This window comes from Colletes latitarsis, unplaced genomic scaffold (genome assembly GCF_051014445.1).
Source record: "Colletes latitarsis isolate SP2378_abdomen unplaced genomic scaffold, iyColLati1 scaffold0024, whole genome shotgun sequence".
Lineage (NCBI taxonomy): Eukaryota > Metazoa > Arthropoda > Insecta > Hymenoptera > Colletidae > Colletes > Colletes latitarsis.
The window spans coordinates 5,602,940-5,628,463 of record NW_027488374.1 but is presented as its reverse complement, the minus strand read 5'-3'; positions in this window follow the sequence as shown (position 1 = coordinate 5,628,463).

Below are 25,524 nucleotides of genomic sequence, written 5' to 3'. Positions count from 1 at the left end.
AACCTGGTTTCTTTCAATATTTAAGAGGATAACGCATGTTAGGTCTGAGATAGGTCTGGGATTTGCTCTCATCAGGCTCCTAGTTTCGCGTTTTTCACATACTTGTTGAACAGATCCAGGCTTTTTTTCTGGTTTGGATCACGTAGTAATGTGGTATCACACTAAAACATTCCATTAAACCTGGTTTCGATCAATATTTTAGAGAATAACGCATGTTAGGTTTTGGATAGGTCTGGGATTTGCTCACATCAGGCTCGTACTTTCGCATATTTCTCATAGTTGATGCCAGATTCTGGGCTTTTTCTGGTTTGGATCACGTAGTAATGTGGTACCACACTGAAACAGTCGATTAAAACAGGTTTCGGTCAATATTTTAGATGATAACGCAAGTTATGTCTCGGATAGGTCTGGGATTTGCCATCGTCAGGCTCATACTTTCGCTTTCTTTACATACTAGTTGTACAGATCCTGGGTTTTTTTCTGGTTTGGATCACGTAGTAATGTGGTATCACACTAAAACTTTCAATTAATTCTGGTTTCGATCAATATTCTAGAGGATAACGCAAGTTAGGTCTGGGATAGGTCCGGGACTTGCCCTCATCAGTGTCATATTTTCGCATTTTTCACATACTTGTTGAACAGATCCCTGGCATTTTCTGGTTTGGATCAAGTAGTAATGTGGTACCACACTGAAACAGTCCATTAAACCTGGTTTCGATCAATATTTTAGAGGATAACGCATGTTATGTCTAGTTTAGGCCGGGGATTTGCCCTCATCAGGGTCATATTTTCGCGTTCTTCACATACTTGTTAAACAGATCCTGGGTGTTTTTCTGGTTTGGATCAGGTAGTAATGTGGTACCACACTGAAACAGTCGATTAAACCTGGTTTCGATCAATATTTTAGAGAATAATTCATGTTAGGTCTAGGTTAGGTCTGGGATTTTCCCTCATCAGACACATACATTCGCATTCTCCACATACTTGTTGAACGGATCCTGTGTCTTTTCTGGTTTGAATCTCGTAGTAATGTGGTTCCACACTGAAACATTCAATTTAACCTGGTTTCGATCAATATTTTAGAGAATAACGCATGTTATGTCTAGGTTAGTCCTGGGATTTGCCCTCATCAGAGTCATATTTTCGCGTTCTACACATACTTTTTGAACAGATCCTGGGTATTTTTCTGGTTTTGATCAGGTAGTAATGTGGTACCACACTGAAACAGTCCATTAAACCTGGTTTCGATTAATATTTTAGAGAATAACGCATGTTATGTCTATGTTAGGCCTGGGATTTGCCCTCATCAGGGTCATATTTTCGCGTTCTTCACATACTTGTTGTACAGATCCTGCGTTTTTTTCTGGTTTGGATCACGTAGTAATCTGGTTCCACACTGAAACAGACGATCAAACCTGGTTTCGATCAATATCTTTGAGGGTAACGCATGTTAGGTCTAGGTTAGTCCTGGGATTTTCCCACATCGGAGACATACTATCGCATTCTTCACACACTTCTTGAACGGATCCTGTGTCTTTTCTGGTTTGAATCTCGTAGTAATGTGGTACCACACTGAAACAGTCCATTAAACCTGGTCTCGATCAATATATTAGAGGATAACGCATGTTATGTCTAGGTTAGGCCTGGGATTTGCCCGCATCAGGCTCATATTTTCGCGTTCTTCACATACTTGTTTAACAGATCCCTGGCTTTTTCTTGTTTGGATCACGTAGTAATGTGGTACCACACTGAAACAGTCCATTAAACCTGGTTTCGATCAATATTTTTGAGGGTAACGCATGTTAGGTCTAGGTTAGGCGTGAGATTCTCCTTATCAGACACATACTTTCGCATTGTTCACATACTTGTTAAACGGATCCTGGGTTTCTTCCGGTTTGGATCACGTAGTAATGTGGTACCACACTGAAACAGTAAGCTAAACCTCGATTCGATCAATATTTTAGAGGATAACGCAAGCTTGGTCTGGGGAAGGTCAGGGATTTGCCCTCATCAGGGTCATATTTTCGCATTTTTCACACACTTGTTGAACAGATCCCTGGCTTTTTCTGGTTTGGATCACGTTGTAATGTGGTACCGCACTGAGACAGTTCATTAAACCTGGTTTCGATCAATATTTTAGAGGATAACGCATGTTATGTCTGGGATAGGTCTGGGATTTGCCCACGTCAGGCTCATACTTTCGCATTCTTCACATACTTGTTGTACAGATCCTGGGTTTTTTTCTGGTTTGGATCACGTAGTAATGTGGTACCACACTGAAACAGTCCATTAAACCTGGTTTCGATCAATATTGTAGAGAATAACTCATGATAGGTCTAGGTCAGGTCTGGGAATTGCTCTCATCAGGCTCGTACTTTCGCATATTTCTCATACTTGATGGCCAGATTCTGGGCTTTTTCTGGTTTGGATCCCATAGTAATGTGATACCACAATGAAACTGTCAATTAAACCTGGTTTCGATCAATATTTAAGAGGATAACGCATGTTAGGTCTGAGATAGTTCTGGGATTTGCCCTCATCAGGCTCATAGTTTCGCGTTTTTCACATACTTGTTGAACAGATTCTGGGTTTTTTCTGGTTTGGTTCACGTAGTAATGTGGTGCAACACTTGAACAGTCCATTAAACCTGGTTTCGATCAATATTTTAGAGAATAACGCATGTTAGGTCTTGGTTAGGTCTGGGATTTGCTCTCATCAGGCTCGTACTTTCGCATATTTCTCATAGTTGATGGCCAGATTCTGGGCTTTCTCTGATTTGGATCAGGTAGTAATGTGCTACCACATTGAAACAGTCGATTAAACCTGGTTTCGATCAATATTTTTGAGGGTAACGCATGTTAGGTCTAGGTTAGGCGTGAGATTCTCCTTATCAGACACATACTTTCGCATTGTTCACATACTTGTTAAACGGATCCTGGGTTTCTTCCGGTTTGGATCACGTAGTAATGTGGTACCACACTGAAACAGTAAACTAAACCTCGATTCGATCAATATTTTAGAGGATAACGCAAGCTTGGTCTGGGGAAGGTCAGGGATTTGCCCTCATCAGGGTCATATTTTCGCATTTTTCACATACTTGTTGAACAGATCCCTGGCTTTTTCTGGTTTGGATCACGTTGTAATGTGGTACCGCACTGAGACAGTTCATTAAACCTGGTTTCGATCAATATTTTAGAGGATAACGCATGTTATGTCTGGGATAGGTCTGGGATTTGCCCACGTCAGGCTCATACTTTCGCATTCTTCACATACTTGTTGCACGGATCCTGGGTTTTTTCTGGTTTGGATCACGTAGTAATGTGGTACCACACAGAAACAGTCCATTAATGCAGGTTTCGATTAATATTTTAGAGAATAACGCTTGTTAGGTCTTGGTTAGGTCTGGTATTTGCTCTCATCAGGCTCGTACTTTCACATATTTCTCATAGTTGGTGGCCAGATTCCGGGCTTTTTCTGGTCTGGATCACGTAGTAATGTGGTACCACACTGGAACAGTCCATTAAACCTGGCTTCGATCCATATTTTAGAGAATAACGCATGTTAGGTCTTGGTTAGGTCAGGGATCAGCTCTCATGAGGCTCGTACTCTCGCATTCTTCACATACTCGTTGTACAGATCCTGGGTATCTTTCTGGTTTGGATCCCGTAGTAATGTGGTACCACACTGAAACATTCAATTATACCTGGTCTTGATAAATATATTAGAGGATAACGCATGTTAGGTCTATGTTAGGCCTGGGATTTTCCCTCATCAGACTCATACTTTCGCATTCCTCACATACTTGTGGAACGGATCCTGGGTTTTTTCTGGTTTGGATCACGTTGTAATGTGGTACCACACTGAAACAGTCCATTTAACCTGGTTCCGATCAATATTTTAGAGGATAACACATGTTAGGTCTGGGATAGGTCTGGCGTTTGCCCTCATCAGGCTCATAGTTTCGCGTTTCTCACATACTTGTTGAACAGATCCTGGGTTTTTTCTAGTTTGGATCACGTAGTAATGTGGTACCACACAGAAACAGTTCATTAAACCTGGTTTCGATCAATATATAAGAGAATAACGCATGTTAGGTCTTGGTTAGGTCTGGGATTTTCCCTCAACAGACACATACTATCGCATTCTTCACATACTTGTTGAACGGATCCTGGGTTTTTTCTGGTTTGAATCACGTAGTAATGTGGTACCACACCGAAAAAGTCCAATAAACCTGGTTTCGATGAATATTTTAGAGGATAACGCAAGTTAGGTCTGGGATAGGTCTGGGTTTTGCCCTCATCAGGGTCATATTTTCGCATTTTTCACATACTTGTTGAACAGATCCTGGGTTTCTTCTGGTTTGGATCACGTAGTAATGTGGTACCACACTGTAACAGTCGATTAAACCTTGTTTCGATCAATATTTTTGAGGATAACGCGTGGTAGGTCTAGGTTAGGCCTGGGATTTTCCTTCATCAGACTCATACTTTCGCATTCTTCACATACCTGTTGAACGGATCCTGGGTTTTTTCTGGTTTGGATCACGTAGTAATGTGGTACCACACTGAAACAATCAATTAAACCTGGTCTGGATAAATATTTTAGAGGATAGCGCATGTTAGGTCTGGGTTAGGTCTAGGATTTGCTCTAATCAGGCTCATAATTTCGCATATTTCTCATACTTCATGGCCACATCCTGGGCTTTTTCTGGTCTGGATCACGTAGTAATGTGGTACCACATTGGAACAGTCCATTAAACCTGGTTTCGATCCATATTTAAGAGAATCACGCATGTTAGGTTTTGGTTAGGTCAGGGATTTGCTCTCATCAGGCTCGTACTTTCGCATTTTTCCCATACTTGTTGAACAGATCCTGGGTTTTTCTGGTTTGGATCACGTAGGAAATGTGGTACCACACTGAAACTGTCCATTTAACCTGGTTTTGATCAATATTTTAGAGGATAACGCATGTTATGTCTAGGTTAGGCCTGGGACTTGCCCTCATCAGGTTCATATTTTCGCATTCTTCACATACTTGTTGAACGGATCCTGGGTTTTTTCTGGTTTGGATCACGTAGTCATGTGGTAACACACTGAAACAATCAATTAAACCTGGTCTGGATAAATATTTTAGAGGATCACACATGTTAGGTCTGGGATAGGTCTAGGATTTGCCCACATCAGGCTCATAGTTTCGCGATTTTCACATACTTGTTGAACAGATCCTGGGTTTTTTCTGGTTTGGATCACGTAGTAATGGGGTACCCCACTGAAACAGTCCATTAAACCTGATTTTGATCAATATTTTAGAGGATAACGCATGTTATGTCTAGGTTAGGCCTGGGACTTGCCCTCATCAGGTTCATATTTTCGCATTCTTCACATACTTGTTGAACGGATCCTGGGTTTTTTCTGGTTTGGATCACGTAGTCATGTGGTAACACACTGAAACATTCAATTAAACCTGGTCTTGATATATATTTTAGAGGATAACTCATGTTAGGCCTGGGTTAGGTCTAGGATTTGCCCTCATCAGGCTCATACTTTCGCAATATTTCTCAAACTTGATGGCCGGATTCTGGGCTGTTTCTGGTTTGGATCCCGTAGCAATGTGGTACCACACTGAAACAGTAAACTAAACCTCGATTCGATCAATATTTTAGAGGATAACGCAAGCTAGGTCTGGGGTAGGTCTGGGATTTGCCCTCATCAGGGTCATGTTTTCGCATTTTTCACATACTTGTTGAACAGATCCATGGCTTTTTCTGGTTTGGATCACGTTGTAGTGTGGTACCACACTGAAACAGTCTATTAAACCTGGTTTCGATCAATATTTTAGAGGATAACGCATGTTATGTCTTGGTTAGGCCTGGGATTTGCCCTAATCAGGCTCATAATTTCGCATATTTCTCATACTTCATGGCTTGATCCTGGGCTTTTTCTGGATTGCATCACCTAGTAATGTGGTACCACACTGAAACAGTAACCTAAACCTCGATTCGATCAATATTTTAGAGGATAACGCAAGCTAGGTCTGGGGTAGGTCAGGGATTTGCCCTCATCAGGGTCATATTTTCGCATTTTTCACATACTTATTGAACAGATCCCTGGCTTTTTCTGGTTTGGATCACGTTGTAATGTGGTACCACACTGAAACAGTTCATTAAACCTGGTTTCACTCAATATTTTAGAGGATAACGCATGTTATGTCTGGAATAGTTCTGGGATTTGCCCACGTCAGGCTCATACTTTCGCGTTTCTCACATACTTGTTGAACGGATCCTGGGTTTTTTCTGGTTTGAAACACGTAGTAATGTGGTACCACACTGAAACAGTCCATTAAAACTGGTTTCGATCAATATTTTAGAGAATAACTCATGTTAGGTCTAGGTTAGGTCTGGGATTTGCTCTCATCAGGCTCGTACTTTCGCATATTTCTCATACTTGATGGCCAGATTCTGGGCTTTTTCTGGTTTGGATCGCGTAGTAATGTGGTACCACTCTGAAACAGTCAGTTAAACCTGGTTTCGATCAATATTTTTGAGGGTAACGCATGTTAGGTCTAGGTTAGGCCTGAGATTTTCCTTATCAGACACATACTTTCGCATTCTTCACATACTTGTTGAACGGATCCTGGGTTTCTTCTGGTTTGGATCACGTAGTAATGTGGTACCACACTGAAACAGTCCATTAAACCATGTTTCGATCAATATTTTAGCGGATAACGCATGTTATGTCTAGGTTAGGCCTGGGATTTGCCCTAATCAGGCTCATAATTTCGCATATTTCTCATACTTCAAGGCTTGATCCTGGGCTTTTTCTGGATTGGATCACGTAGTAATGTGGTACCACACTGAAACAGTAAACTAAACCTCGATTCGATCAATATTTTAGAGGATAACGCAAGCATGGTCTGGGGTAGGTCTGGGATTTGCCCTCATCAGGGTCATGTTTTCGCATTTTTCACATACTTGTTGAACAGATCCCTGGCTTTTTCTGGTTTGGATCACGTTGTAATGTGGTACCACACTGAAACAGTTCATTAAACCTGGTTTCGATCAATATTTTAGAGGATAACGCGTGTTATGTCTGGGATAGGTCTGGGATTTGCCAACGTCAGGCTCATACTTTCGCATACTTCACAAACTTGTTGTACAGATCCTGCGTTTTTTTCTGGTTTGAATCACGTAGTAATGTGGTACCACACTGAAACACACGATTAAACCTGGTTTCGATCAATATTTTAGAGAATAATTCATGTTAGGTCTAGGTTAGGTCTGGGATTTGCTCTCATCAGGCTCGTACTTTCGCATGTTTCTCATACTTGATGGCCAGATTCTGGGCTTTTTCTGGTTTGTATCCCGTAGTAATGTGGTACCACTCTGAAACAGTCAGTTAAACCTGGTTTCGATCAATATTTTAGAGGATAGCGCATGTTATGTCTAGGTTAGGTTGTAATGTGGTACCACACTGCAACAGTTCATTAAACCTGGTTTCGATCAATATTTAAGAGGATAACGCATGTTAGGTCTGGGATAGGTCCGGGATTTGCCCACATCAGGGTCATATTTTCGCATTTTTCACATACTTGTTGTACAGATCCCTGGCTTTTTCTGGTTTGGATCACGTAGTAATGTGGTACCACACTGAAACAGTCCATTAAACCTGGTTTCTTTCAATATTTAAGAGGATAACGCATGTTAGGTCTGAGATAGGTCTGGCGTTTGCCCTCATCAGGCTCATAGTTTCGCGTTTCTCACATACTTGTTGAACAGATCCTGGGTTTTTTCTAGTTTGGATCACGTAGTAATGTGGTACCACACAGAAACAGTTCATTAAACCTGGTTTCGATCAATATATAATAGAATAACGCATGTTAGGTCTTGGTTAGGTCTGGGATTTTCCCTCAACAGACACATACTATCGCATTCTTCACATACTTGTTGAACGGATCCTGGGTTTTTTCTGGTTTGAATCACGTAGTGATGTGGTACCACACCGAAAAAGTCCAATAAACCTGGTTTCGATGAATATTTTAGAGGATAACGCAAGTTAGGTCTGGGATAGGTCTGGGTTTTGCCCTCATCAGGGTCATATTTTCGCATTTTTCCCATACTTGTTGAACAGATCCTGGGTTTTTCTGGTTTGGATCACGTAGGAAATGTGGTACCACACTGAAACTGTCCATTAAACCTGGTTTTGATCAATATTTTAGAGGATAACGCATGTTATGTCTAGGTTAGGCCTGGGACTTGCCCTCATCAAGTTCATATTTTCGCATTCTTCACATACTTGTTGAACGGATCCTGGGTTTTTTCTGGTTTGGACCACGTAGTACTGTGGTACCACACTAAAACAGTAAACTAAACCTCGATTCGATCAATATTTTAGAGGATAACGCAAGCTAGGTCTGGGGTAGGTCTGGGATTTGCCCTCATCAGGGTCATATTTTCGCATTTTTCACATACTTGTTGAACAGATCCATGGCTTTTTCTGGTTTGGATCACGTTGTAGTGTGGTACCACACTGAAACAGTCTATTAAACCTGGTTTCGATCAATATTTTAGAGGATAACGCATGTTATGTCTTGGTTAGGCCTGGGATTTGCCCTAATCAGGCTCATAATTTCGCATATTTCTCATACTTCATGGCTTGATCCTGGGCTTTTTCTGGATTGCATCACCTAGTAATGTGGTACCACACTGAAACAGTAACCTAAACCTCGATTCGATCAATATTTTAGAGGATAACGCAAGCTAGGTCTAGGGTAGGTCAGGGATTTGCCCTCATCAGGATCATATTTTCGCATTTTTCACATACTTATTGAACAGATCCCTGGCTTTTTCTGGTTTGGATCACGTTGTAATGTGGTACCACACTGAAACAGTTCATTAAACCTGGTTTCACTCAATATTTTAGAGGATAACGCATGTTATGTCTGGAATAGGTCCGGGATTTGCCCACGTCAGGCTCATACTTTCGCATTCTTCACATACTTGTTGTACAGATCCTGCGTTTTTTTCTGGTTTGAATCACGTAGTAATGTGGTACCACACTGAAACACACGATTAAACCTGGTTTCGATCAATATTTTAGAGAATAATTCATGTTAGATCTAGGTTAGGTCTGGGATTTTCCCACAACAGACACATACTATCGCATTCTTCACATACTTGTTGAACGGATCCTGGGCTTTTTCTGGATTGGATCACGTAGTAATGTGGTACCACACTGAAACAGTAAACTAAACCTCGATTCGATCAATATTTTAGAGGATATCGCAAGCATGGTCTGGGGTAGGTCTGGGATTTGCCCTCATCAGGGTCATGTTTTCGCATTTTTCACATACTTGTTGAACAGATCCCTGGCTTTTTCTGGTTTGGATCACGTTGTAATGTGGTACCACACTGAAACAGTTCATTAAACCTGGTTCCACTCAATATTTTAGAGGATAAAGCATGTTATGTCTGGAATAGGTCTGGGATTTGCCCACGTCAGGCTCATACTTTCGCATTCTTCACATACTTGTTGTACAGATCCTGCGTTTTTTTCTGGTTTGAATCACGTAGTAATGTGGTACCACACTGAAACACACGATTAAACCTGGTTTCGATCAATATTTTAGAGAATAATTCATGTTAGATCTAGGTCAGGTCTGGGATTTTCCTACAACAGACACATACTATCGCATTCTTCACATACTTGTTGAACGGATCCTGGGTTTTTTCTGGTTTGAAACACGTAGTAATGTGGTACCACACTGAAACAGTCCATTAAAACTGGTTTCGATCAATATTTTAGAGAATAACTCATGTTAGGTCTAGGTCAGGTCTGGGAATTGCTCTCATCAGGCTCGTACTTTCGCATATTTCTTATACTTGATGGCCAGATTCTGGGCTTTTTCTGGTTTGGATCCCGTAGTAATGTGATACCACAATGAAACTGTCAATTAAACCTGGTTTCGATCAATATTTTAGAGGATAACGCATGTTATGTCCAGGTTGGACCTGGGATGTGCCCTCATCAGACACATACTTTCGCATTCTCCACATACTTGTTAAAGAGATCCTGGGTTTTTTCTGGTCTGGATCACGTAGACATGTGGTACCACACTGGAACATTCAATTAAATCTGGTTTCGATCAATATTTTAGAGAATAACGCATGTTAGGTCTTGGTTAGGTCTGGGATTTGCTCACATCAGGCTCGTACTTTCGCATATTTCTCATAGTTGATGGCCAGATTCTGGGCTTTTTCTGGTTTGGATCACGTAGTAATGTGGTACCACACTGAAACAGTCGATTAAAACAGGTTTCGGTCAATATTTTAGATGATAACGCAAGTTATGTCTCGGATAGGTCTGGGATTTGCCATCGTCAGGCTCATACTTTCGCTTTCTTTACATACTAGTTGTACAGATCCTGGGTTTTTTTCTGGTTTGGATCACGTAGTAATGTGGTATCACACTAAAACTTTCAATTAATTCTGGTTTCGATCAATATTCTAGAGGATAACGCAAGTTAGGTCTGGGACAGGTCCGGGATTTGCCCTCATCAGTGTCATATTTTCGCATTTTTCACATACTTGTTGAACAGATCCCTGGCATTTTCTGGTTTGGATCACGTAGTAACGTGGTACCACACTGTAGCAGTCCATTAAACCTGGTTTCGATCAATATTTTAGAGGATAACGCATGTTATGTCTAGTTTAGGCCGGGGATTTGCCCTCATCAGGGTCATATTTTCGCGTTCTTCACATACTTGTTAAACAGATCCTGGGTTTTTTTTCTGGTTTGGATCAGGTAGTAATGTGGTACCACACTGAAACAGTCGATTAAACCTGGTTTCGATCAATATTTAAGAGAATAATTCATGTTAGGTCTAGGTTAGGTATGGGATTTTCCCTCATCAGACACATACATTCGCATTCTCCACATACTTGTTGAACGGATCCTGGGGTTTTTCTGGTTTGGATCACGTAGTAATGCGGTTCCACACTGAAACTTTCAATTTAACGTGGTTTCGATCAATATTTTAGATAATAACGCATGTTATGTCTAGGTTAGTCCTGGGATTTGCCCTCATCAGAGTCATATTTTCGCGTTCTACACATACTTGTTGAACAGATCCTGGGTATTTTTCTGGTTTTGATCAGGTAGTAATGTGGTACCACACTGAAACAGTAGATTAAACCTGGTTTCGATCAATATTTTTGAGGGTAACGCATGTTAGGTCTGGTATTGTTCTGGGATTTGCTCCCATCAGGCTCGTACTTACGCATATTTCTCATACTTGATGACCAGATTCTGGGCTTTTTCTGGTTTCGATCCCGTAGTAGTGTGGTACCACACTGAAACAGTCCATTAAACCTGGTTTCGATCAATATTTTAGAGGATAACGCATGTTATGTCTATATTAGGCCTGGGATTTGCCCCCATCAGGGTCATATTTTCGCGTTCTTCACATACTTGATGTACAGATCCTGCGTTTTTTTCTGGTTTGGATCACGTAGTAATGTGGTACCACACTGAAGCAGACGATCAAACCTGGTTTCGATCAATAACTTTGAGGGTAACGCATGTTAGGTCTAGGTTAGTCCTGGGATTTTCCCACATCGGAGACATACTATCGCATTCTTCACATACTTGTTGAACAGATCCTGTGTCTTTTCTGGTTTGAATCTCGTAGTAATGTGGTACCACACTGGAACAGTCCATTAAACCAGGTTTCGATCAATATTGTAGAGAATAACACATGTTAGGTCTTGGTTAGGTCAGGGATTTGCTCTCATCAGGCTCGTACTTTCGAATATTTCTCATAGTTGATGGCCAGATTCTGGGCTTTTTCTGGTTTGGATCAGGTGGTAATGTGCTACCACATTGAAGCAGTCGATTAAACCTGGTTTCGATCAATATTTTTGAGGATAACGCATGGTAGATATAGGTTAGGCCTGGGATTTTCCTTCATCAGACTCATACCTTCGCATTCTTCACATACTTGTTGCACGGATCCTGGGATTTTTCTGGTTTGGATCACGTAGTAATGTGGTACCACACTGGAACAGTCCATTAAACGTGGCTTCGATCCATATTTTAGAGAATAACGCATGTTAGGTCTCGGTTAGGTCAGGGATTTGCCCTCATCAGGCTCGTACTCTCGCATTCTTCACATACTCGTTGTACAGATCCTGGGTTTCTTTCTGGTTTGGATCAAGTAGTAATGTGGTACCACACTGAAACATTCAATTAAACCTGGTCTTGATAAATATATTAGAGGATAACGGATGTTAGGTCTATGTTAGGCCTGGGATTTTCCCACATCAGACTCATACTTTCGCATTCCTCACATACTTGTTGAACGGATCCTGGGTTTTTTCTGGTTTGGATCACGTTGTAATGTGGTACCACACTGAAACAGTCCATTTAACCTGGTTCCGATCAATATTTTAGAGGATAACACATGTTAGGTCTGGGATAGGTCTGGCATTTGCCCTCATCAGGCTCATAGTTTCGCGTTTTTCACATACTTGTTGAACAGATCCTGGGTTTTTTCTGGTTTGGATCACGTAGTAATGTGGTACCACACTGGAACAGACGATTAAACCTGGTTTCGATCAATATTTTTAAGGGTAAAGCATGTTAGGTCAAGGTTAGGCCTGGGATTTTCCCTCAACAGACACATACTATCGCATTCTTCACATACTTATTGAACGGATCCTGGGTTTTTTCTGGTTTGAATCACGTAGTAATGTGGTACCACTCTGGCAAAGTCCATTAAACCTGGTTTCGATGAATATTTTAGAGGATAACGCAAGTTAGGTCTGGGGTAGTTCTGGGATTTGCCCTCATCAGGGTCATATTTTCGCATTTTTCACATACTTGTTGAACAGATCCTGGGTTTCTTCTGGTTTGGATCACGTAGTAATGTGGTACCACACTGTAACAGTCGATTAAACCTTGTTTCGATCAATATTTTTGAGGATAACGCATGGTAGGTCTAGGTTAGGCCTGGGATTTTCCTTCATCAGACTCATACTTTCGCATTCTTCACATTCTTGTTGAACGGATCCCGGGCTTTTCCCGGTTTGGATCACGTAGTAATGTGGTACCACACTGAAACAATCAATTAAACCTGGTCTGGATAAATATTTTACAGGATAACTCATGTTAGGTCTGGGTTGGGTCTAGGATTTGCCCTCATCAGGCTCATACTTTCGCATATTTCTCATACTTGATGGCCGGATTCTGGGTTTTTTCTGGTTTGAATCACGTAGTAATGTGGTACCACACTGGCAAAGTCCATTAAACCTGGTTTCGATGAATATTTTAGAGGATAACGCATGTTAGGTCTGGGGTAGGTCTGGGATTTGCTCTAATCAGGCTCATAATTTCGCATATTTCTCATACTTCATGGCGAAATCCTGGGCTTTTTCTGGTCTGGATCACGTAGTAATGTGGTACCACACTGGAACAGTCCATTAAACCTGGTTTCGATGAATATTTTAGAGGATAACGCATGTTAGGTCTGGGGTAGGTCTGGGATTTGCTCTAATCAGGCTCATAATTTCGCATATTTCTCATACTTCATGGCTAAATCCTGGGCTTTTTCTGGTCTGGATCACGTAGTAATGTGGTACCACACTGGAACAGTCCATTAAACCTGGTTTCGATGAATATTTTAGAGGATAACGCATGTTAGGTCTGGGATAGGTCTAGGATTTGCCCACATCAGGCTCATAGTTTCGTTATTTTCACATACTTGTTGAACAGATCCTGGGTTTTTTCTGGTTTGGATCACGTAGTAATGGGGTACCCCACTGAAACAGTCCATTAAACCTGGTTTTGATCAATATTCTAGAGGATAACGCATGTTATGTCTAGGTTAGGCCTGGGACTTGCCCTCATCAGGTTCATATTTTCGCATTCTTCACATACTTGTTGAACGGATCCTGGGTTTTTTCTGGTTTGCATCACGTAGTCATGTGGTAACACACTGAAACATTCAATTAAACCTGGTCTTGATAAATATTTTACAGGATAACTCATGTTAGGTCTGGGTTAGGTCTAGGATTTGCCCTCATCAGGCTCATACTTTCGCATATTTCTCATACTTGATGGCCGGATTCTGGGCTGTTTCTGGTTTGGATCCCGTAGTAATGTGGTACCACACTGAAACAGTAAACTAAACCTCGATTCGATCAATATTTTAGAGGATAACGCAAGCTAGGTCTGGGGTAGGTCAGGGATTTGCCCTCATCAGGGTCATATTTTCGCATTTTTCACATACTTGTCGAACAGATCCATGGCTTTTTTTGGTTTGGATCACGTTGTAATGTGGTACCACACTGAAACAGTCCATTAAACCTGGTTTCGATCAATATTTTAGAGGATAACGCATCTTATGTCTAGGTTAGGTTGTAATGTGGTACCGCACTGCAACAGTTCATTAAACCTGGTTTCGATCAATATTTTAGAGGATAACGCATGTTATGTCTGGGATAGGTCTGGGATTTGCCCACGTCCGGCTCATACTTTCGCATTCTTCACATACTTGTTGTACAGATCCTGGGTTTTTTTCTGGTTTGAATCACGTAGTAATGTGGTACCACACTGAAACACACGATTAAACCTGGTTTCGATCAATATTTTAGGGAATAACTCATGTTCGGTCTAGGTTAGGTCTGGGATTTTCCCACAACAGACATATTCTATCGCATTCTTCACATACTTGTTGAACGGATCCTGGGTTTTTTCTGGTTTGAAACACGTAGTAATGTGGTACCACACTGAAACAGTCCATTAAAACTGATTTCGATCAATATTTTAGAGAATAACTCATGTTAGGTCTAGGTTAGGTCTGGGATTTGCTCTCATCAGGCTCGTACTTTCGCATATTTCTCATACTTGATGGCCAGATTCTGGGCTTTTTCTGGTTTGGATCCCGCAGTAATGTGGTACCACTCTGAAACAGTCAGTTAAACCTGGTTTCGATCAATATTTTTGAGGGTATCGCATGTTAGGTCTAGGTTAGGCCTGCGATTTTCCTTATCAGACACATACTTTCGCATTCTTCACATACTTGTTGTACGGATCCTGGGTTTTTTCTGATTTGAATCACGTAGTAATGTGGTACCACACTGAAACACACGATTAGACCTGGTTTCGATCAATATTTTAGAGAATAACTCATGTTAGGTCTAGGTTAGGTCTGGGATTTTCCCACAACAGACACATACTATCGCATTCTTCACATACTTGTTGAACGGATCCTGGGTTTTTTCTGGTTTGAAACACGTAGTAATGTGGTACCACACTGAAGCAGTCCATTAAAACTGGTTTCGATCAATATTTTAGAGAATAACTCATGTTAGGTCTAGGTTAGGTCTGGGATTTGCTCTCATCAGGCTCGTACTTTCGCATATTTCTCACACTTGATGGCCAGATTCTGGGCTTTTTCTGGTTTGGATCCCGTAGTAATGTGGTACCACTCTGAAACAGTCAGTTAAACCTGGTTTCGAACAATATTTTTGAGGGTAACGCATGTTAGGTCTAGGTTAGGCCTGGGATTTGCTCTCATCAGGCTCGTACTCTCGCATTCTTCACATACTCGTTGTACAGATCCTGGGTTTCTTTCTGGTTTGGATCAAGTAGTAATGTGGTACCACACTGAAACATTCAATTAAACATGGTCTTGATAAATATATTAGAGGATAACGGATGTTAGGTCTATGTTAGGCCTGGGATTTTCCCTCATCAGACTCATACTTTCGCATTCCTCACATACTTGTTGAACGGATCCTGGGTTTTTTCTGGTTTGGATCACGTTGTAATGTTGTACCACACTGAAACAGTCCATTTAACCTGGTTCCGATCAATATTTTAGAGGATAACACATGTTAGGTCTGGGATAGGCCTGGCATTTGCCCTCATCAGGCTCATAGTTTCGCGTTTTTCACATACTTGTTGAACAGATCCTGGGTTTTTTCAGGTTTGGATCGCGTAGTAATCTGGTACCCCACTGAAACAGTCCCTTAAACCTGGTTTTGATCAATATTTTAGATAATAACGCATGTTAGGTCTTGGTTAGGTCTGGGATTTGCTCTCATCAGGGTCATACTTTCGCGTTTTTCACATTCTTGTTGAACAGATCCCTGGCTTATTCTGGTTTGGCTCACGTACTAATGTGGTACCACACTGAAACAGTACATTAAACCTGGTTTCGAACAATATTTTAGAGGATAACGCATGTTAGGTGTGGGATAGATCAGGGATTTGCCCTCATCAGGCTCATAGTTTCGCGTTTTTCACATACTTGTTGAACAGATCCTGGGTTTTTTCTGGTTCGGATCACGTAGTAATGTGGTACCACACTGAAACAGTCCATTAAACCTGGTTTCGATCAATATTTAAGAGAATAACGCATGTTAGGTCTTGGTTAGGTCTGGGATTTGCTCTCATCAGGGTCATACTTTCGCGTTTTTCACATTCTTGTTGAACAGATCCCTGGCTTATTCTGGTTTGGATCACGTAGTAATGTGGTACCACACTGGAACAGACGATTAAACCTGGTTTCGATCAATATTTTAGCGGATAACGCACGTTATGTCTAGGTTAGGCCTGGGATTTGCCCTAATCAGGCTCATAATTTCGCATATTTCTCAAACTTCAAGGCTTGATCCTGGGCTTTTTCTGGATTGGATCACGTAGTAATGTGGTACCACACTGAAACTGTCAATTAAACCTCGATTCTATCAATATTTTAGAGGATAACGCAAGCTTGGTCTGGAGTACGTCTGGGATTTGCCCTCACCAGGGTCATATTTTCGCATATTTCACATACTTGTTGAACAGATCCCTGGCTTTTTCCGGTTTGGATCACGTTGTAATGTGGTACCACAATGAAACTGCCAATTAAACCTGGTTTCGATCAATATTTTAGAGGATAACGCATGTTATGTCCAGGTTGGACCTGGGATTTGCCCTCATCAGGGTCATATTTTCGCGTTCTTCACATACTTGTTAAACAGATCCTGGGTATTTTTCTGGTGTGGATCAGGTAGTAATGTGGTACCACACTGAAACAATGAATTAAACCTGGTCTGGATAAATATTTTAGAGGATAGCGCATGTTAGGTCTGGGTTAGGTCTAGGATTTGCTCTAATCAGGCTCATAATTTCGCATATTTCTCATACTTCATGGCTAAATCCTGGGCTTTTTCTGGTCTGGATCACGTAGTAATGTGGTACCACACTGGAACAGTACATTAAACCTGGTTTCGATCCATATTTTAGAGAATCACGCATGTTAGGTCTTGGTTAGGTCAGGGATTTGCTCTCATCAGGCTCGTACTTTCGCATTTTTCTCATACTTGTTGAACAGATCCTGGGTTTTTCTGGTTTGGATCACGTAGAAAATGTGGTACCACACTGAAACTGTCCATTTAACCTGGTTTCGATCAATATTTTAGAGGATCACACATGTTAGGTCTGGGATAGGTCTAGGATTTGCCCTCATCAGGCTCACAGTTTCGTGATTTTCACATACTTGTTGAACAGATCCTGGGTTTTTTCTTGTTTGGATCACGTAGTAATGGGGTACACACTGAAACATTCAATTAAACCTGGTCATGATAAATATTTTAGAGAATAGCTCATGTTAGGTCTGGGTTAGGTCTAGGATTTGCCCTAATCAGGCTCATAATTTCGCATATTTCTCATACTTCATGGCTTGATCCTGGGCTTTTTCTGGATTGCATCACCTAGTAATGTGGTACCACACTGAAACAGTAAACTAAACCTCGATTCGATCAATATTTTAGAGGATAACGCAAGCAAGGTCGGGGGTAGGTCTGGGATTTGCCCTCATCAGGGTCATATTTTCGCATTTTTCACATACTTGTTGAACATATCCCTGGCTTTTTCTGGTTTGGATCACGTTGTAATGTGGTACCACACTGAAACAGACGATTAAACCTGGTTTCGATCAATATTTTTGAGGGTAAAGCATGTTAGGTCAAGGTTAGGCCTGGGATTTTCCCTCAACAGACACATACTATCGCATTCTTCACATACTTGTTGAACGGATCCTGGGTTTTTTCTGGTTTGAATAACGTAGTAATGTGGTACCACACTGGCAGAGTCCATTAAACCTGGTTTCGATGAATATTTTAGAGGATAACGCAAGTTAGGTCTGGGGTAGTTCTGGGATTTGCCCTCATCAGGGTCATATTTTCGCATTTTTCACATACTTGTTGAACAGATCCTGGGTTTCTTCTGGTTTGGATCACGTAGTAATGTGGTACCACACTGTAACAGTCGATTAAACCTTGTTTCGATCAATATTTTTGAGGATAACGCATGGTAGGTCTAGGTTAGGCCTGGGATTTTCCTTCATCAGACTCATACTTTCGCATTCTTCACATACTTGTTGAACAGATCCATGGCTTTTTTTGGTTTGGATCACGTTGTAATGTGGTACCACACTGAAACAGTCCATTAAACCTGGTTTCGATCAATATTTTAGAGGATAACGCATGTTATGTCTAGGTTAGGTTGTAATGTGGTACCGCACTGCAACAGTTCATTACACCTGGTTTCGATCAATATTTTAGAGGATAACGCATGTTATGTCTGGGATTGGTCTGGGATTTGCCCACGTCCGGCTCATACTTTCGCATTCTTCACATACTTGTTGTACAGATCCTGGGTTTTTTTCTGGTTTGAATCACGTAGTAATGTGGTACCACACTGAAACACACGATTAAACCTGGTTTCGATCAATATTTTAGAGAATAACTCATGTTCGGTCTAGGTTAGGTCTGGGATTTTCCCACAACAGACACATTCTATCGCATTCTTCACATACTTGTTGAACGGATCCTGGGTTTTTTCTGGTTTGAAACACGTAGTAATGTGGTACCACACTGAAACAGTCCATTAAAACTGGTTTCGATGAATATTTTAGAGAATAACTCATGTTAGGTCTAGGTTAGGGCTGGGATTTGCTCTCATCAGGCTCATACTATCGCATATTTCTCATACTTGATGGCCAGATTCTGGGCTTTTTCTGGTTTGGATCCCGTAGTAATGTGGTACCACTCTGAAACAGTCAGTTAAACATGGTTTCGATCAATATTTTTGAGGGTATCGCATGTTAGGTCTAGGTTAGGCCTGCGATTTTCCTTATCAGACACATACTTTCGCATTCTTCACATACTTGTTGAACGGATCCTGGGTTTTTTCTGATTTGAATCACGTAGTAATGTGGTACCACACTGAAACACACGATTAGACCTGGTTTCGATCAATATTTTAGAGAATAACTCATGTTAGGTCTAGGTTAGGCCTGAGATTTTCCTTATCAGACACATACTTTCGCATTCCTCACATACCTGTTGAACGGATCCTGGGTTTCTTCTGGTTTGGATCACTTAGTAATGTGGTACCACACTGAAACAATCCATTAAACCTGGTTTCGATCAATATTTTAGCGGATAACGCACGTTATGTCTAGGTTAGGCCTGGGATTTGCCCTAATCAGGCTCATAATTTCGCATATTTCTCAAACTTCAAGGCTTGATCCTGGGCTTTTTCTGGATTGGATCACGTAGTAATGTGGTACCACACTGAAACTGTCAATTAAACCTCGATTCTATCAATATTTTAGAGGATAACGCAAGCTTGGTCTGGAGTACGTCTGGGATTTGCCCTCATCAGGGTCATATTTTCGCATATTTCACATACTTGTTGAACAGATCCCTGGCTTTTTCCGGTTTGGATCACGTTGTAATGTGGTACCACAATGAAACTGCCAATTAAACCTGGTTTCGATCAATATTTTAGAGGATAACGCATGTTATGTCCAGGTTGGACCTGGGATTTGCCCTCATCAGGGTCATATTTTCGCGTTCTTCACATACTTGTTAAACAGATCCTGGGTATTTTTCTGGTGTGGATCAGGTAGTAATGTGGTACCACACTGAAACAATGAATTAAACCTGGTCTGGATAAATATTTTAGAGGATAGCGCATGTTAGGTCTGGGTTAGGTCTAGGATTTGCTCTAATCAGGCTCATAATTTCGCATATTTCTCATACTTCATGGCTAAATCCTGGGCTTTTTCTGGTCTGGATCACGTAGTAATGTGGTACCACACTGGAACAGTACATTAAACCTGGTTTCGATCCATATTTTAGAGAATCACGCATGTTAGGTCTTGGTTAGGTCAGGGATTTGCTCTCATCAGGCTCGTACTTTCGCATTTTTCTCATACTTGTTGAACAGATCCTGGGTTTTTCTGGTTTGGATCACGTAGAAAATGTGGTACCACACTGAAACTGTCCATTTAACCTGGTTTCGATCAATATTTTAGAGGATCACACATGTTAGGTCTGGGATAGGTCTAGGATTTGCCCTCATCAGGCTCACAGTTTCGTGATTTTCACATACTTGTTGAACAGATCCTGGGTTTTTTCTTGTTTGGATCACGTAGTAATGGGGTAACACACTGAAACATTCAATTAAACCTGGTCATGATAAATATTTTAGAGAATAGCTCATGTTAGGTCTGGGTTAGGTCTAGGATTTGCCCTAATCAGGCTCATAATTTCGCATATTTCTCATACTTCATGGCTTGATCCTGGGCTTTTTCTGGATTGCATCACCTAGTAATGTGGTACCACACTGAAACAGTAAACTAAACCTCGATTCGATCAATATTTTAGAGGATAACGCAAGCAAGGTCGGGGGTAGGTCTGGGATTTGCCCTCATCAGGGTCATATTTTCGCATTTTTCACATACTTGTTGAACATATCCCTGGCTTTTTCTGGTTTGGATCACGTTGTAATGTGGTACCACACTGAAACAGTTCATTAAACCTGGTTTCGATCAATATTTTAGAGGATAACGCATGTTATGTCTAGGTTAGGTTGTAATGTGGTACCACACTGCAACAGTTCATTAAACCTGGTTTCGATCAATATTTTAGAGGATAACGCATGTTATGTCTGGGATAGGTCTGGGATTTGCCCACGTCCGGCTTATACTTTCGCAATCCTTCACATACTTGTTGTACAGATCCTGCGATTTTTTCTGGTTTGAATCACGTAGTAATGTGGTACCACACTGAAACACACGATTAAACCTGGTTTCGATCAATATTTTAGAGAATAACTCATGTTAGGTCTAGGTTAGGTCTGGGATTTGCCCTCATCAGGGTCATATTTTCGCATTTTTCACATACTTGTTGAACAGATCCCTGGCTTTTTCTGGTTTGGATCACGTTGTAATGTGGTACCACACTGGAACAGACGATTAAACCTGGTTTCGATCAATATTTTTGAGGGTAAAGCATGTTAGGTCTAGGTTAGGCCTGGGATTTTCCCTCAACAGACACATACTATCGCATTCTTCACATACTTGTTGAACGGATCCTGGGTTTTTTCTGGTTTGAATCACGTAGTAATGTGGTACCACACCGGCAAAGTCCATTAAACCTGGTTTCTGGTCTGGGGTAGTTCTGGTATTTGCCCTCATCAGGGTCATATTTTCGCATTTTTCACATACTTGTTGAACAGATCCTGGGTTTCTCTGGTTTGGATCACGTAGTAATGTGGTACCACACTGTAACAGTCGACTAAACCTTGTTTCGATCAATATTTTTGAGGATAACGCATGGTAGGTCTAGGTTAGGCCTGGGATTTTCCTTCATCAGACTCATACTTTCGCATTCTTCACATACTTGTTGAACGGATCCCGGGTTTTTTTCTGGTTTGGATCACGTAGTAATGTGGTACCACACTGAAACAATCACTTAAACCTGGCCTGGATAAATATTTTAGAGGATAGCGCATGTTAGGTCTGGGTTAGGTCTAGGATTTGCTCTAATGAGGCTCATAATTTCGCATATTTCTCATACTTCATGGCTAAATCCTGGGCTTTTTCTGGTCTGGATCACGTAGTAATGTGGTACCACACTGGAACAGTCCATTAAACCTGGTCTCGATCCATATTTTAGAGAATCACGCATGTTAGGTCTGGGATAGGTCTAGGATTTGCCCACATCAGGCTCATAGTTTCGTGATTTTCAGATACTTGTTGAACAGATCCTGGGTTTTTTCTGGTTTGGATCACGTAGTAATGGGATACCCCAATGAAACAGTCCATTAAACTTGGTTTTGACCAATATCTTAGAGGATAACGCATGTTATGTCTAGGTTAGACCTGGGACTTGCCCTCATCAGGTTCATATTTTCGCATTCTTCACATACTTGTTGAACGGATCCTGGGTTTTTTCTGCTTTGGATCACGTAGTCATGTGGTAACACACTGAAACATTCATTTAAACCTGGTCTTGATAAATATTTTAGAGGATAACTCATGTTAGGTCTGGGTTAGGTCTAGGATTTGTCCTCATCAGGCTCGTACTTTCGCATATTTCTCATACTTGATGGCCAGATTCTGGGCTTTTTCTGGTTTGGATCCCGTAGTAATGTGGTACCACTCTGAAACAGTCAGTTAAACCTGGTTTCGATCAATATTTTTGAGGGTATCGCATGTTAGGTCTAGGTTAGGCCTGAGATTTTCCGTATCACACACATACTTTCGCATTCTTCACATACTTGTTGAACGGATCCTGGGTTTCTTCTGGTTTGGATCACGTAGTAATGTGGTACCACACTGAAACAGTAAACTAAACCTCGATTCGATCAATATTTTAGAGGATAACGCAAGCTTGGTCTGGGGTAGGTCTGGGATTTGCCCTCATCAGGGTCATATTTTCGCATTTTTCACATACTTGTTGAACAGATCCCTGGCTTTTTCTGGTTTGGGTCACGTTGTAATGTGGTACCACACTGAAACAGTTCACTAAACCTGGTTTCGATCAATATTTTAGAAGATAACGCATGTTATGTCTGGGATAGGTCTGGGATTTGCCCACGTCAGGCTCATACTTTCGCATACTTCACATACTTGTTATACAGATCCTGCGTTTTTTTCTGGTTTGAATCACGTAGTAATGTGGTACCACACTGAAACAGTCCATTAAACCTGGTTTCGATCAATATTTTAGCGGATAACGCATGTTATGTCTAGGTTAGGCCTGGGATTTGCCCTAATCAGGCTCATAATTTCGCATGTTTCTCAAACTTCAAGGCTTGATCCTGGGCTTTTTCTGGATTGGATCACGTGGTAATGTGGTACCACACTGAAACAGTAAACTAAACCTCGATTCGATCAATATTTTAGAGGATAACGCAACCTTGGTCTGGGGTAGGTCTGGGATTTGCCCTCATCAGGGTCATATTTTCGCGTTCTTCACATACTTGTTGTACAGATCCTGCGTTTTTTTCTGGTTTGGATCACGTAGTAATCTGGTTCCACACTGAAACAGACGATCAAACCTGGTTTCGATCAATATCTTTGAGGGTAACGCATGTTAGGTCTAGGTTAGTCCTAGGATTTTCCCACATCGGAGACATACTATCGCATTCTTCACACACTTCTTGAACGGATCCTGTGTCTTTTCTGGTTTGAATCTCGTAGTAATGTGGTACCACACTGAAACAGTCCATTAAACCTGGTCTCGATCAATATATTAGAGGATAACGCATGTTATGTCTAGGTTAGGCCTGGGATTTGCCCGCATCAGGCTCATATTTTCGCGTTCTTCACATACTTGTTTAACAGATCCCTGGCTTTTTCTTGTTTGGATCACGTAGTAATGTGGTACCACACTGAAACAGTCCATTAAACCTGGTTTCGATCAATATTTTTGAGGGTAACGCATGTTAGGTCTAGGTTAGGCGTGAGATTCTCCTTATCAGACACATACTTTCGCATTGTTCACATACTTGTTAAACGGATCCTGGGTTTCTTCCGGTTTGGATCACGTAGTAATGTGGTACCACACTGAAACAGTAAGCTAAACCTCGATTCGATCAATATTTTAGAGGATAACGCAAGCTTGGTCTGGGGAAGGTCAGGGATTTGCCCTCATCAGGGTCATATTTTCGCATTTTTCACACACTTGTTGAACAGATCCCTGGCTTTTTCTGGTTTGGATCACGTTGTAATGTGGTACCGCACTGAGACAGTTCATTAAACCTGGTTTCGATCAATATTTTAGAGGATAACGCATGTTATGTCTGGGATAGGTCTGGGATTTGCCCACGTCAGGCTCATACTTTCGCATTCTTCACATACTTGTTGTACAGATCCTGGGTTTTTTTCTGGTTTGGATCACGTAGTAATGTGGTACCACACTGAAACAGTCCATTAAACCTGGTTTCGATCAATATTGTAGAGAATAACTCATGATAGGTCTAGGTCAGGTCTGGGAATTGCTCTCATCAGGCTCGTACTTTCGCATATTTCTCATACTTGATGGCCAGATTCTGGGCTTTTTCTGGTTTGGATCCCGTAGTAATGTGATACCACAATGAAACTGTCAATTAAACCTGGTTTCGATCAATATTTAAGAGGATAACGCATGTTAGGTCTGAGATAGTTCTGGGATTTGCCCTCATCAGGCTCATAGTTTCGCGTTTTTCACATACTTGTTGAACAGATTCTGGGTTTTTTCTGGTTTGGTTCACGTAGTAATGTGGCGCAACACTTGAACAGTCCATTAAACCTGGTTTCGATCAATATTTTAGAGAATAACGCATGTTAGGTCTTGGTTAGGTCTGGGATTTGCTCTCATCAGGCTCGTACTTTCGCATATTTCTCATAGTTGATGGCCAGATTCTGGGCTTTCTCTGATTTGGATCAGGTAGTAATGTGCTACCACATTGAAACAGTCGATTAAACCTGGTTTCGATCAATATTTTTGAGGGTAACGCATGTTAGGTCTAGGTTAGGCGTGAGATTCTCCTTATCAGACACATACTTTCGCATTGTTCACATACTTGTTAAACGGATCCTGGGTTTCTTCCGGTTTGGATCACGTAGTAATGTGGTACCACACTGAAACAGTAAACTAAACCTCGATTCGATCAATATTTTAGAGGATAACGCAAGCTTGGTCTGGGGAAGGTCAGGGATTTGCCCTCATCAGGGTCATATTTTCGCATTTTTCACATACTTGTTGAACAGATCCCTGGCTTTTTCTGGTTTGGATCACGTTGTAATGTGGTACCGCACTGAGACAGTTCATTAAACCTGGTTTCGATCAATATTTTAGAGGATAACGCATGTTATGTCTGGGATAGGTCTGGGATTTGCCCACGTCAGGCTCATACTTTCGCATTCTTCACATACTTGTTGCACGGATCCTGGGTTTTTTCTGGTTTGGATCACGTAGTAATGTGGTACCACACAGAAACAGTCCATTAATGCAGGTTTCGATTAATATTTTAGAGAATAACGCTTGTTAGGTCTTGGTTAGGTCTGGTATTTGCTCTCATCAGGCTCGTACTTTCACATATTTCTCATAGTTGGTGGCCAGATTCCGGGCTTTTTCTGGTCTGGATCACGTAGTAATGTGGTACCACACTGGAACAGTCCATTAAACCTGGCTTCGATCCA